The following is a 14,094-nucleotide window of genomic DNA, read 5'->3' as shown; positions in this document are numbered from 1 at the left end:
CTGTATATAACACTCCGAGCCTCCTATAAAAAGTTTGTTTTTGGAGCGAACATATAGCCTTTACGTATACTTTGTATACGAGAAATGCAAAAATCAACTGATTGCCAATACTGTAGAACCTCTTTTTACGCTCCCTCTTTTTGCGCCCCTCTTTTTACGCTCAGAATTTCAAATAACGCTCCGTCTTTACGCTCTAAATTTGAAATAACGCTCCCAGTTTTTACGCCCTATAGAAGCATAAAAAAAGTTTCAAGCATTTATATGAGGCAAATTTGGATTAGTTTCGGAGGTTGTTTTTAGATGATCTAAGTACTACGGATGTGCTAGAAACAGAATATAGGCTTGCATGCGAAGTGGTATTAGCTGTTGTCATGATCTACGAACTCCACACAGTCAAGATCTGTTGATCAACCTTCGTAACGGAGACAGTTATTGAAGAAAACACAAGTTGTGCAACCCCATCTTGGTATATGTTTGAATTCCTAGAAGTTTTTGTTGTTGTCGTGGGCTCCAGGTAGTCTACGAACTCCATAGAGTCAAGGTCTGTTGATCAACCTTCGTAATGGAGACAGTTATTTGAGAATAAACAAGTTGTGTAACCCCTTCTTGGTATATATTTGTATTCCAAGTAGTTCTTGTTGTTGTCGTGGGCTCCAGATAATCTACGAACTCCATAGAGTCAAGGTCTGTGGATAAACCTCCGAAATGGAGGCAGTTATAGAAGAATAAACAAGTTGTGTGACCCCCTTTTTGTATGTGTTTGTATTCCTAGTAGTTCTTGTTGTTGCCGTGGGCTCGAGGTAGTCTACGAACTTCATAGAGTAACGGTCTGTTGATCAACCTCCGTGATGGAGGCAGTTATTTGAAAATAAACAAATTGGGTGACCTCCTCTTGGTATATGTTAGCATTCCAAGTAGATCTTGATGTAGTCATTGATGTCAGGTAGTCTACGAACTCCAAAGAGTCAATGTCTGTTGATCAACCTTCGTAATGAAGACAGTTATTGGAGAATAAACAAGTTGTGTAACCCCTTCTAGGTATATGTTTGTTTTCCTTGAAGTTCTTGATATTGTTATTGATGCCAGGTAGTCTACGAACTTCATAGAGTCAAGGTCTGTTGATCAACCATCGTAATGAAGACAGTTATTGGAGAATAAACAAGTTGTGTAACCCCTTCTTGGTAAATATTTGTATTCCAAGTAGATCTTGAGGTTGTCATTGATGCCAGGTAGTCTACGAACTCCAAAGAGTCAAGGTCTGTTGATCAACCTTCGTAATGGAGACAGTTATTGGAGAATAAACAAGTTGTGTAACCCCTTCTTGGTATATATTTGTATTCCAAGTAGTTCTTGTTGTTCTCGTGGGCTCCAGATAGTCTACGGACTCCATAGAGTCAAGGTCTGTGGATCAACCTCCGTAATGGAGGCAGTTATTGAAGAATAAACAAGTTGTGTGACCCCTTCTCAGTATGTGTTTGTATTCCTAGTAGTTCTTGTTGTTGCCGTGGGCTCCAGGTAGTCTACGATCTCCATAGAGTCACGGTCTGTTGATCAACCTCCGTGATGGAGGTAGTTATTTGAAAATAAACAAGTTGTGTGATTTTTGTATCTAGGTATATATTTGTATTCCAAGTAGATCTTGATGTTGTTATTGATGCCAGGTGGTCTACGAACTCCATAGAGTCAAGGTCTGTTGATCAACCTTCGTAATGGAGACAGTTATTGAAGAATAAACAAGTTGTGTAACCCCTTCTTGGTATATGTTTGTATTCCTTGTAGTTCTTGATGTTGTCATTGATGCCAGGTAGTCTACGAACTCCATAGAGTCAAGGTCTGTTGATCAACCTTCGTAATGGAGACAGTTATTGGAGAATAAACAAGTTGTGTAACCCCTTCTTGGTATATATTTGTATTCCAAGTAGTTCTTGTTGTTGTCGTGGGCTCCAGATAGTCTACAAACTCCATAGAGTCAAGGTCTGTGGATCAACCTCCGTAATGGAGGCAGTTATTGAAGAATAAACAAGTTGTGTGACCCCTTCTAGGTATATGTTTGCATTCCTAGTAGTTCTTGTTGTTGACATTCCGGTTCCGGTTAGTCTACGAACTCCATAAAGTCATCGTCTGTTGATCAAACTTCGTAATGGAGACAGTTATTTGAGAATAAACAAGCTGTGTAACCCCTTCTAGGTATGTGTTTGTGTTCCTTGTTGTTCTTGATGTTGTTATTGATGCCAGGTGGTCTACGAAATCCAACCTTCGTAATGGAGACAGATATTGAAGAATAAACAAGTTGTGTGACCCCTTCTAGGTATATGTTTGTATTCCTTGTTGTTCTTGATATTGTTATTGATGCCAGGTAGTCTACGAACTCCATAGAGTCAAGGTCTGTTGATCAACCATCGTAATGCAGACAGTTATTGGAGAATAAACGAGTTATGTAACCCCTACTTGGTAAATATTTATATTCCAAGTATTTCTTGTTGTTGTCGTGGGCTCCAGGTTTAGAGTCAAGGTCTGTGGATCAACCTTCGTAATGGAGGAAGTTATTGAAAAATAAACAAGTGGTGTGACCCCTTCTGAGTATATGTTTGTATTTCTTGTAGTTCTTGTTGTTGTAGTGGGCTCCAGGAAGTCTACGAACTCCATAGAGTCAAGGTCTGTGGATCAACCTCCGTAACGGAGGCAGCTATTGGAGAATAAACAAGTTGTGTAACCCCTTCTTGGTATATGTTTGTATTCCAAGTAGTTCTTGATGTTGTCATTGATGCCAGGTAGTCTACGAACTCCATAGAGTCAAGGTCTGTTGATCAACCTTCATAATGGAGACAGTTATTGGAGAATAAACACGTTGTGTAACCCCTTCTTGGTATATATTTGTATTTCAAGTAGTTTTTGTTGTTGTCGTGGGCTACAGGTAGTCTACGAACTCCATAAAGTCAAGATATGTTGATTATCATCCGTAATGGAGGCAGTTATTGGAGAATAAACAAGTTGTGTGACCCCTTCCAAGTATATGTTTGTATTCAACGTAGTTCTTTTTGCTGCTGTGGGATTCAGGTAGTCTACAAACTCCAAGAGTCAAGATCTGTGGATCAACCTCCATAATGGAGACAGATATCAAAGAGTGCACAAGTTGTGGGGCCCCTTTTTGGTATATTTTTGTATTCCAAGTAGTTCTTGTTGTTGTCGTGGGCTTCAGGTTGTCTACGAACTCCAAGGGTCAAGGTCTGTGGATCAACTTCCGAAATGGAGGCAGTTATTGAAGAATAAACAAGTTGTGTGACCCCTTCCTTATATATGTTTGTATTTCAAGTAGTTCTTGTTGTTGTCGTGAGTTCCAGGTAGTCTACGAACTCCATATAGTCAAGGTCGGCGAATCAACCTCCTTACTGGAGGCAGTTATTAAAGAACAAACAAGTTGTGTGACCCCTTCTTAGTCTATGTTTGTCTTTAAAGTAATTCTTTTTGTTGTCGTGAGCTCCGTAATGGACGCAGTTATTGAGCATTGACCACTTTTTGTGGCCCCTTTTTGGTACAGTAATATCCTGATTTTATCATTCCTAGTGAATTCTGGGGTGATGAAATGTGACAAAATTGGAACAATTTTTATTGATTTTTGTTTGTTTCGCTAATATGAATCAGTTTATGCCTCGGAAAGGCAAAATACGTGAACGGAACCCGTAATTTCTTGTCGAAGAGGCTTACAAAATTCTTGACAGGTTATCTGAATTAATTCATAATAAACCACAGGCGGTGAACATTAATTCACGAAAATCATTGTAGTTTGCGGTATTATTTGAAAATATTAAAAACTACAAAAATGCGGGATCAACAAAATCAGAGTAGACAAAATAGGAAAAAAAAAACTACAAGTTGCGCAACTCCATCTTAGTGAATGTGTGCATTCCAAGTAGTTAAAGTTGTTGTCATAAGCTTTAGGCAGTTATTGAAGAACAAACAAGGTGTGTAAGCTCATTTTGGAATATTTGCATTCCAAGTAGTTCTTGTTGTCATGGGTTCCAGGTAGTATACACACTTCATTCATATCACATACGAAACTGTTCATTCCTTGGAAATGCAAAATGTGAATAAATTGGAACGAGACAACTTCACGCTGGAAACGTAAGGATTAAAACGGGCTAATATTGCAAAAACCATGTACCATGTATTTATATCAGGTTAAAGACCAACTAGTTATTGGTGTAAGCCTAGAAGTATTACTCCATAGATTTCTAGGATGGCCATTAGCATATGCCATGGACACATTTTATTCTATGCACCACAAAGGGGTTGTACCACTTTTGAATCAAGGCGAAAGATTTCTGGTTACGCGTGTAGATCTTAAGGCCTTTTCCAGAGTTTTTTTGCATGACCATGAACCTATGCAATGGACGCATTCTATTTTATGTACCACAACGGGCTTGTGCCACTTTTGAAACAAGGCGAAAATTTTTTGGTTAAGCGTGTAGATTTTAAGGCCTTTTTCCATGGTTTTCTTGGATGACCATGAACCTATGCAATGGACGCATTCTATTCTATGTACCACAAAGAGGTTGTACCACTTTTGAAACAAGCCGAAAGATCTCTGGTTACGCGTGTAGATCTTAAGACCTATTCCAGAGTTTTTTGCATGACCATGAACCTATGCAATGGACGCATTCTATTCTATGCACCACAAAGGGTTTGTACCACTTTTGAAACAAGGCGAAAGATTTTTGGTTACGCGTGTAGATTTTAAGGCCTTTTTCCAGGGTTTTCTTGGATGACCATGAACCTATGCAATGGACGCATTCTATTCTATGTACCACAAAGGGGTTTTACCACTTTCAAAACAAGCCGAAAGATTTTTGATTACGCGTGTAGATCTTAACGCCCGTTCCAGGGTTTCCTTGGATGGCCATGAGCCTATGCAATGGACGCATTCTATTCTATGTACCACAAAGGGGTTTTACCACTTTTTAAACAAGGCGAAAGATTTCTGGTTACGGGTGTAGATCTTAAGGCCTATTCCAGGGTTTTCTTGGATGACAGTGAACCATGCAATGGTTGCGTTCTATCCAATGTATCACAAAACACAGGTCCAAGCTCCAGAAGGTTCTTGTAAAACTTTAAATACTTGAAAACGATTATGAACGTCTTACTGTGCGTTATCAAGGATCTTGTTGATTTCTTGGCGTACCAAGAACATCTTAAGGCCTCAGCATTCAAACAATTGGACGACCATTATAACGAAAACCATTTGGACGACCCTAAATTGGTAAAAGACATATCTTAAGACTAAAAGTGAGTTAAATATCAAATTTTGCTTACCTAAAAGATTGCAAACTTTTTTTACGCTCCAAATTCCAAATAACGCTCCCTCTTTTTACGCCCTAAATTCGAAATAACGCTCCCACTTAAGTTCCTTAAATTCCAGGAATTCTGCGAAAAATTACTCCTGAAATTAGGAATTCCCCCTGAGGAGCCCATAGCAATTCCTCTTGGAGATTCTACACAATTCTACCCTGGAATTCTTCCACAAATGTGTCATGAAATTCCTCCAAAAATTCCTTCTCGACCTCTACCAGAAATTTCTCATGCAATAACTTGCACCAGAGATTTTTTAGAGTTCTTTCAGATTTTTTTTCTGAAACTCCTCCAGTGATTCTCTCTTTAGTTTAATCAGAAATTTCTCCGCGAGGCCAGAAGGAATATCTCTTGAAGCTCTTCTAGGAACCCATGCTGAACTTCAACAAGCAAATCGTTTCTTGATTTCCTCCTGAAGTTGCTTCATGATTTTTTCCTATAGTTGCTTCAGTTACTCCACGAGTTCATCTAAAGATCCTAAACTAATTTCTTTTGAAGTTAAAGTCCGGCGAAGAGAAATCGTAGGCAGCGGAGTTCGTCGTGATTCAGAAGGAAATCCTGGAAGAGCTCTTGAAAAATCGAAGGAATCCGGGAGGAACTTCAAGAGGAATTCCTGTGAGAACTCCAAGTAGAATACGGAAGAATTCCTGAAAGAATCACTTGAGATTCATCATGCGCGGCTATAAAGCAAGACCATGCTGAGCGTGGCTGGGTTCGATTCCCGGTGCCGGTCAAGGCAATTTTCGCTTTGGAAATTGTCACGACTTCCCTGGGCATAAAAGTATCATCGTGTTAGCCTCATGATATACGAATGCAACAATGGTAACCTGGCTTAGAAACCTCGCAGTTATTAACTGTGGCTAAATACTAAATACAAGCTAAATACTAAGTAGCGAGGCGGTAATGTCCCAGTGGGGGATATAATGCTGAGAAGAAGAAAAAGAATAAGAAGTGGGGTGTGGCCAATGTCCATGGTTCATACAATTTATTGAAAATTTGTATAAGTAATTGTTCACGTGGGGGAAGGGAGTATCCAGAACTGACCAAAACCTGTCCACGTGGTATATGCACAGCCCCTTAAATCGACATACTTCTAGAAGCGCGTTAGGTTTTGTTTATTTTCCGCATATTCTTTGAAATTACAAAATAATCCTTAGATTTTCATGGCTGAACTATAATTTATCCAAATGTTTCTCCTACTCCTTATAATTTTGCATAAAAGCAGTGTGGTACGACTAGCATGCAATATGCTGGATAGCCACAAACAGACTGCGAAAAATCGTGGAATGGAACTATCCGGCTGGTTCCCATAAATGCAATCTGCCTTCAGTAGCCGATTTTTGACATCTTACGGATTGTTCTGTGAAAAAAAATCAAGAGATCTGGATGCTCAAAGTTGCCGTCCAGACCGAAGTAGATTTGTATAGGCCTGTCGCTTTTCCGATCACAAATCCGAGCCAGTCAAAACGTTTATAGCAATGTCTCGCTTAACTTTTCAACTTTAACCTAAGTAACATTTTGTCATGAATTAATTTGAATAGCGCAATCAAAAGAACAAAATGAAAGCTATTGATTGCTGTATTCAAATTAGTTCATGAAAAAATGTTTCTTCGGTCCTTTTGAAAAGTTAAGCGAGAGTTTATATCGAGCTCGTTGGGAATCTTTAAACAGGGTCGTTCCTAGCAACCCTCCGGCGCTGTGTTTCTCGAAGAGGGAAACCAATACTGATCCAGTACGATAACGAAAAGAATTTCCATGGAGCGTCTCGGCACTAAAGTGATCCACTTGTGAAATATTCGTGATTTTATTATTTAATTGTGAAATAAATTAATCAGCAAATTTTGTACCTTAATTTCATTATCAATCGGCAAACGTTGATTATGAAACTAAAAAAAAATGATAGCTTAACGTTATTTCTGGATTTTAAAGAGTGCACCAGTGAATACATTACCCGACCTACGACAAATATTATAATATTATGAGCTATGGCACGCATTGGATGGGAACGCTACACAAATGTTATCACTTTTCTTTATTGGAGGGAGCTGCTGATTCATTAAAACAAGCAGATTATTCACAGTAGACAAAGCGCAAAACTACAACAGCAGGTCAGCGTGATCTTATCAATTGTTATGATTTCATCTCACATCACATCTGATAAGGAAAATGCTGGTTCAAAGCACTCACAATCTATTCTTTTCCCATTATAAATAGTCTTCATCAAACCGATAATCAACAAGTTGCACTGCTCCCTTGATTCAAGGTGCACGGTGCGAATCTTCCCGGAGAGATGTTCCGTTTCATATTGGTGCTGGCTTGCTGCCAGGCCGCTTTGGCCCAAGGCTACGACTACGCCGCCCCGAAGCTATCTTCAAACCGAAACTCGGCCCGCAGTCAGGACGCTCAATACTCCGGAGAATATTCCGGATCACAATATGCAGGCGATCAGTACAACATGGGGCGCCGCAATCAGTCGTACTTCGGTGCCAAGTTCCAAACCACCGCCATGCTGGCCTCCAAATTCAGCCACTTGACGAAGACGTGGAAAGCGGGAAGCAACCCGAAAGCACCGGCGGGGTACCGCACAGGAGTCAACATGGCTGATCTGGAGCGCACCAAGCTACCGCTCGGAATCATGGCCGATCTGGAGGATTTGGATCTACCGGAAACTTTTGATGCCCGTCAGAAGTGGCCAGAGTGCCCAAGTTTGAACGAAGTTCGCGATCAAGGTTGCTGCGGATCGTGCTGGGCCATCTCGGCTGCATCGGCGATGACCGATCGTTGGTGTGTCCGTTCCAAGGGCAAGGAGCAGTTCTCGTTCGGAGCTTTCGATCTGATGTCGTGCTGCCATTCGTGCGGGCAGGGTTGCCGCGGGTACTCTCGGACCAGCATGGCAATTCTGGGTCGAAAAGGGTCTGTCTTCAGGAGGTCCCTTGAACTCACGTCAGGGTTGTCATTCCTATCCGATTGGTGAGTGCCGCGTACCCGGCGAGGACGAAGATGCTCCCAAGTGTTCGAAGAAGTGCCAAACCGGTTACAATGTAACTGACGTGTGGCAGGATCGCCACTACGGACGTGTGGCGTACTCGGTTCCCAATGACGAGCGTAAGATCATGGAGGAGATCTACGTCAATGGACCGGTGCAGGCCGCTTTCACCACCTATTTGGATTTCAATGCCTACAAGAGCGGAGTTTATCGGCACGTGTGGGGTCCGATGTCCGGCGGTCATGCCGTGAAATTGATGGGATGGGGCGAGGATTTCGGAGTCAAGTACTGGTTGGTGGCAAACTCGTGGGGTCGCGGGTGGGGCGAGAAAGGATTCTTCCGGATGGTGCGTGGCGAAAACCACTGCGGTATCGAGGAGAACGTTCACGCTGGGTTGCCGAACTACCACAGACAGGGTGAAGCTGACGAGTACTACGCCGGTTATGGATATAACTAAAAAATGGTGATTTGTGAAAGAATGGAATAAAAATATTCTTATATCTTGATACCTCTAGTGAAAATGATTTCAAATCCTGATTAAAAATAATAATTGTGCAATATTCCCTAGTCAAACACTCGACTAAAATCACAAGAAAAGTATCGCTTAAAAGTACACTAAGTTTTTGAATTTCTGTTTTTTTTCTGAAAATTAAAAATTTTAATTTTTTCTTTAATATTGTCCTGTCAGTTATTGTCGTTTTCTCAACTTATTTCTCATGCACTTATCCTCTCAGATTTGCTCGCAAAAAGTTGCAATGAGAAACCTTTCTCATAGTTTTCTATTAAAAATTACACGAAACGGACTATATACCTAGTTAAATTACGTTTTTCCATGCAAAATGCGTAACATCCTCAAATAAAAAGCTAGCACCGGATTAGTACGGAAATAATTACTTCCAAATTCAAGTTACGGCCTCATCCCTTATTCCACGAGCAGGGTCTATAACAGAACAAGTGAAAAAAAAGTTTCAGCCCGTGGCAAAAGTTGATGGTTTAGCTCAAATCAATATGATGAGCGTTTTGTGCAAATAGTGTTTTCCTTTATATTATTCTTCGATTCAACATAAGCGTCCAGAGATTTCCACCAAATCATGGTACAAAGTGGTACAAGGTTTGACTACATATTGTACAGTGGCATTATTTTCTTCCGACTCGGACTCGCACCGTTGTGAAAAGTACAACACCTTCGAAAAAGCACGCTTGCCGTTCGCAATAGTGGTGGGACTCGCAGTCCCAGAGAGTGAACCAGGACCATACGAGTCCTGGAAGGTTAACATCTAAAACATTCGTTTTGATTATCCAAGACTGCAACGCCGTATGAAGTAGCTCCGAAATGTGATCACTAATTTGGTCGGACTTTTGAAATGCATTGTAAAATATGTTCCATTCTCTAGCAGACAGGGGAACAAATCCCACATCGAATAAACTTTTTTGCAATTAAATCGATTGAGAGAAAGTGATTGAAAAGCCTGTTTGCCTTTTCATGTTTTGTATGGAATGACACCAACTGAGAGGCATACGACCCGACTAGCACAATTTAGACCAATTTAGTTGCAACAACTCATATATGACTGGATTTGGTCGTATATAAGTGACAGCAACTCGCTTATGACAAGTGTGCTGCTTGGATCACCACCAGGGACACACCGTAGAGATCAGGGCCCTACCTTTTTTCTCGATTTAATTTAAACCGCCCAAGAAGCCGTTACCGAAACCTTGACCTTGGGTAGGTTCCAATTCTCTCCCGACGTAGAGAGATCAACGCTGATCCAGTTCCTCTCAGTGACGATATTGTCCTGTGCTCTATCCAAAAGTATCCAGTAAGCCAGCCGGTCTGAATAGGGTCACCTATCTCATGTTTAAAAATCTCCCAATCCGTGAAAAAAACATGTTCCAGGACCTCATCAGCCGGACATTTCCAGACGAATGGCCACTGTGCTACGTGAATCCGATTCCCAAAAATAACGTCCCTACCCGAGTAGACGAAAATAGCCAGGGCTGGCATACTCCTCAGAGTAGTCGAAATGTGCGTGTCTTTTGCACTCCTCAAAAAGACCGCAGAGAGTGTGTTTCGCTTATCGCTCATTCTTTCTCTTCCACAACGCAGTGAGTCCTCTTCGGGTTTCTACTCTGCAGCGAATGCATTTGCCAGACACAAAGAGTTGAGGATAAATGATGAAATAAACACACCGTGTTCCTCAATGAGTTTTGACAAAACGGTGAATCAAACAGAATGAAAATTAACATTGCCAAATAAAGTTAAACGTAGCTGTCAGGGAATTGAATCCTAAAGAGAAAGAGCAAGTCTCTCACTTATCATCTCTGTATACATATACGATATGTAGCTCTGATATTTCCGGGAATACGATGCCATTTTAGTAATCAGACTAAGATTCTCGAATATTTCTATAAAAGCATAAACTACGATAGCAGAAATCTGAAATTTGCTGTAGACATAGTGCAAAACAACGGGATGAAAAGCTAGCAATAAAATTGTCTTCTTTCTTGTAGTAGCTGACAAAAATTTCGGATCTTTGTCATTATTATCTCCGACAAAACAAAACTTTGTCGTTGGTTCTCTTTTGTCGCTTGTTTCGTATGCGCATCTACGAAAAATTGATTCCCTGATCATGCCCAATTTATATACTCCTGCTCAGTGTTGCGAAACTCTTACTCGTGAGTAAAAATACTCACTCTTTACTCATTTTGTGAGTAGTACTCAGGCCGTGAGCTACTCACTAAATACTCATACTCACGCAGTGAGTAGGATACCAAACTCACAGCGAGTATTACTCACGCAGTGAGTAACTCGCAGGTGAGTTAAGATACCAATACTCACATGTGAGTGAGCATAATTTCTCGTCAAAGTATTGTGAGTACAGTTGGTAACACGCGATTACCGTCAAGATAGTTGTGCGGTAGTTTTGAGCTGGGTGGTGCGAATAGAATCGATTTGGTTGTCATACTGAAGCCAAAAACTTCTATTGTGCCGGAGCCAAATATTGAAGATTGTGGTTATGTTCGTTTCTGATATAACTAGTTTATTTGTGGACGCAGTAGCGCCCGTGGCAAGTGTTTTTTTTAATCAAAATTTTCAACGTCTGTTGTCTGTGATTTTCTCATCAAATGCTGTGTCTGGTTGTCTAAGGTTGTCACTGGTTTTGTTTTCTGCATCTGATAGTAAAAAAGAATTGAAGCGCCAAAAATTTTATTTTTTTTGGAAGCATTTCTCCGCGGGCAGCGCAGCGTCTGGTTGGCTAGTCACCGGACAGACAAACAGGCAGGGCCGGATTTAGCCGGAAGGGGTCCCTGGGTCCGACGGTATGTGGGGCCCCAAAATGTACAAAAAGATTGGTTTTGGTACATAAGATTTAGGGCGCCTGGGGCCACGGCCACCCTGTCCCCTGCCCCTCATAAATCTGGCCCTGCAAACAGGGCTATTATATATATGATATTGAGAAGTAATGTTTAAATAATTTTTAATTGGGGCAGAAATAAAAATAAACTTTGTTTGAGTTTTGGATTCTTTGTAACAAAAATTTTCACATTATATTTCGAATGGAAAATTAGTAGGAATGCAACTAAAAAGCACTCGTTACGAAGTTTTACGAGCTTCAGCGAGAAATGTTTGACAGCCAAGTAACTGCAAAATAATTTTGTTTATGGGAGTGATTTCAAAATATTCCTCTACTCTCTTGAGTGCAGAAAAGCGGCTCTATCCGCAGCACCATCCGGTGAAAATATATTTATATTTTGAATCTTGTACATGGGGGAAAATACTGCTTACTTACGGAAAGAATATTAATCATATATTTTGTTTCACAAACCACATCTCTTCAATATTCCTATCTCGCTTTCTAATATCATATCCTATGCTCCATTACTAGCATGTACCTCTTCATATTCTTTCTTCTGCTATTTTCTTATTCAACTGAATATAAATTTGTTCATTACATTTTCCTAAAAAAAGGGACACGTGATCCAACGGCGTCAGATCCTCAAACAACTTCCATAAATCCACCTAGAAGCAGTCGTACCTATTGTCTCGGAATCTTTCCCTCATGTTGTACAGGGCAGCATATATCAAGTATGTCGCAAATGAGAACCCGACTTGAACTCGACAGATCGCCAGATTTGTTGAGCTGGATAGTCAGGCATAATTTCCGGAAGAGTATTTTGGAGATTAGAAAATAGGACAAATTACTTACCCGTAGTTGCGATTTAAAAATAAATAAGTCGGAGAGATTCTTAACTGTTCATAACTTCTGTCATTTTCAAGACAGTGTTTTGCCGAAAAATCAGAAAGAGTTATAAATAGGTCTTTCCACGAGACGTTTAAAAACAGCTGATTTTACTGTCAATTGACAGTTCTACTATGAAAGTGCCCGAATAAAAAATATTATAAAAAAACAATACAATTTATTGTAACATTACTATAGAACACAATAAATTTTAATGTAGATGAAATAATAGAAATACACTAGAATGTATTGTTATGAACCATTATTTAAATTGTAAACGAAGTTTTAGCATTACAACGTACAGGTTGTTAAGTATCGTAACTATACAAAATCTGAGATTTTTTTACACACTTTTGTTTGTCAAACAATAGAGTGTATCGTAAATATATCGTTGAAATATCCGAAGAAAACCGTAAACCGTTCATTACATTATGTTGAATTGTATTTTTATAGTAAAACAATACGATATTGTATTTATTAATAATGACGGCTTTACCGTTAAATAATGAAATTTTAAGAAAAATAATGCATATTTGCGGCAATGGGATAAATATCGTTATATTGCTTATATGCAATTTGAACGAAATCTTCATAAGTTATCAATGATTTAAATTTATGCCCTAAAATGTTCTAAAAACAATTGGAAGTATTGTTATATTAGATAACAATGTTGACGTATTGTATGCAAGGTGTTGATACAATATGGATAACCATCAAGAAACAATATATCCTATTGTATACCGTAGAGCATATGGTAATTCAATTGTTTACACTGTTGAGCCTATGATACACTCTTATCCGGTTGACAGCTTCGGGGTTGTGAGCCTGTTCAGCGGTTGTAAACAAGTGCAGTCTCGGAAGTGTCACATGAAAAGGCATATGAAAGAGACAGCTTCGGGTTTGCGCGGCCTGTTCAGCCTGTCTCGTCGGCAGTGTCATATAAAAAGGCCTATTCAAAGCAGAGGGGCGAAAAATAAAAAGTGAAGCGAGAAACCAAAATAATCTCAGCAAAATAATACTCCAAAAGTATTGAAAGCGGTTTCCATTCTGGTGATCAATCTATAGAAGAATAATTTCGAATATATTCAAGGATCCCGGATCAGTTCCACAATTTTATTCATAATAGTGCAATCCTGCTAGTACTTGTCGTATACAATTGTTTTTAATCGCGGACCTTTTCAAATTTTCGGACGTGTTTATAAACTAAACTTGCTTCCACAACAATCGTTTTCAGAATCGTTTTACAGCGATTTTGATTTAGCCCCTTGTGGGCGGATTGAGACATCACCATACAGCAGACAAAAACAGAACCGTTTCGACAAAAGCACAACAATCTGCACTTTTGGGATTGGGACCAGTGCCAGCCGAAATCGTTTGAACGAACAACTAGTACTAACAGCAGAATCGCAGGATGAATAGGTCACGGTAGTGAAAAACGCAAGTATCGAGTGATTGTGATGAAGACGGTTTCACTGAATTCGACAAAGAAAGCATCCGTTGTGAGAATGGATGTTTGGGCTC

At 39.9% G+C, this 14,094-nt stretch overlaps 1 pseudogene; it reads left to right on the top strand.

Moving 5' to 3' along the window:
• Nucleotides 1-7,585: 7,585 nt before the first annotated feature.
• LOC134214913 (cathepsin B-like) lies at nt 7,586-8,838 on the top strand (annotated as a pseudogene).
• The last annotated feature ends 5,256 nt before the right edge of the window (nt 8,839-14,094 follow it).

This window comes from Armigeres subalbatus, chromosome 1, assembly GCF_024139115.2.
Source record: "Armigeres subalbatus isolate Guangzhou_Male chromosome 1, GZ_Asu_2, whole genome shotgun sequence".
In the NCBI taxonomy this organism is placed as follows: Eukaryota; Metazoa; Arthropoda; class Insecta; order Diptera; family Culicidae; genus Armigeres; species Armigeres subalbatus.
This window is presented reverse-complemented; position numbering and strand designations above follow the sequence as displayed.